The 1,737-nt window shown below is 38.2% G+C and overlaps 1 protein-coding gene across 1 annotated transcript in view; it reads left to right on the top strand.

Annotated features, from left to right (window-relative positions):
• Window positions 1-206: 206 nt before the first annotated feature.
• The window catches only part of LOC104954827 (DENN domain-containing protein 4B-like), a gene marked incomplete at its 3' end in the record, with an annotated part of 6,798 nt that continues 5,267 nt past the window's right edge, over window positions 207-1,737 (top strand). Inside the window, exon 1 of the mRNA XM_010782011.1 lies at window positions 207-256. The remainder of the gene's footprint in view (window positions 257-1,737) is intronic.

Here is a 1,737-nt window from a genome sequence, read left to right as displayed (position 1 = left end):
GGGGGGGGGGGGTTGTTTGCCAGAAACAAACGCTACGTGGACAAAAGGCCGTAGAGCCTGTGCACTTTGAGTTGTGTTATCCTGTTCTAGAAGTCTTTGCTGTCTGCAGAGCGAATCCAACAGAACGACTCCTGTTTAAATTTAGTTTTTAATTCAGCCCGTGTCAGTGGCAGGGATTTACCCATGATGCAGCGGTAATCTGAGCCAGCCGTGGCACGCTGTACTGGAAGTGGAGAGATTAATGCAAGTCAATACTGTGAGTATAAAAGAAGGACTTCCTGCTCACTCCTTATCCCTCTCACGGTTAAACACAGCTCACTGCGATATAGAGAGCAGTTCCTGCTGACTTCTCTGCTCAACTTGCATTTCCTTTCCCGGTGGGAATTTAGCTAGATGACGTTTTAAATACAATAAATACAATAAAAACGTTATTTGTGCAGCACTTTTGATTCACAGGATGCAGCTGGAAATGCTTTAACATGTTGACACACAAAACAAAATAAACAGGAAATGAAATCATGATTTCAAAAAGGTAAAAATAAAATAGTAGGTAAACAACAGATAACACAATCAGTCAAATGTAGACAAAAATAAGGCTTATTTAATAAATACAATAAAACAATCAAAAATAATAACAAAATAAATAACCGCCTTAGAAGTGAAATCATAATAATTAATAAAAAAATATTATAAAAAAAATAATAGTATTAATAAAAAAATATATTTTTATTATACCAAAAATTGAAATAATTATAAAAATTAAGACCAAAATAAGGGAATATATAAATAAATGTAATCACATTTTTTTAATTAAAAAACTACGTACAAGTAAAAAGCGGCGACTGTGGCTGCGAGGGGAGTCAAAGTCAACTTCATTGTCAATCTTCCAGTTTGTGCGTACAGAGAAATACTTTTCCCCACAATCACAAAAACAAATATGAGTGAGTGCCGTCGACTTTCAACGAGAAAGAAGGTTGTTGGGTCGGTGTGTGTGTGTGTGTGTGTGTGTGTGTGTGTGTGTGTGTGTCGTAGTATGTAAAGAGCCTTGAGGGGGTAGAGCGCTATAAAAAAGTGTCCTTACTGTAAGGTAATTATTATATGTACAGCACTTTGGCTCGACCGTGTGTGTGTGTGTGTGTGTGTGTGTGTGTGTGTGTGTGTGTGTGTGTGTGTGTGTGTGTGTGTGTGTGTGTGTGTGTGTGTGTGTGTGTGTGTGTGTGTGTGTGTGATCTGTGTGTGTGTGTGTGTGTGATCCGTGTGTGTGTGTGTGTGATCCGTGTGTGTGTGTGTGTGATCCGTGTGTGTGTGTCGTAGTATGTAAAGAGCCTTGAGGGGGTAGAGCGCTATAAAAAAGTGTCCTTACTGTAAGGTAATTATTATATGTACAGCACTTTGGCTCGACCATGTATATAAATAAAACTTGATTTGATTTATTAAGTGCAGCCCATTTTAGAATTAAATAAATACAAAATCAAGACCAAAATATTAAGGATTATATTAACAAAAAAATTACATTTGAGCTGTGATTTAAAGATATCGTGGAAAGGTCTTCTTCCACGATCTTCTTTATATGATTGATGATTCATTCTCAGTCCCCGGGTTATTCAGAGGGAGGAGGGAGAGACACTCAGTGTTACATAAGAGAGCTTTCAGCCTCTCACTGCATCACGGCACACATCCTGTCTATCACACACACACACACACACACACACACACACACACACACACACACACATA

The sequence above is a fragment of the Notothenia coriiceps genome, unplaced genomic scaffold, assembly GCF_000735185.1.
Source record: "Notothenia coriiceps isolate Sejong01 unplaced genomic scaffold, NC01 NC01_scaffold00024029, whole genome shotgun sequence".
Lineage (NCBI taxonomy): Eukaryota > Metazoa > Chordata > Actinopteri > Perciformes > Nototheniidae > Notothenia > Notothenia coriiceps.
Note: the sequence above shows the minus strand (reverse complement) of the source record. Positions and strands in the feature narration are given on the sequence as shown.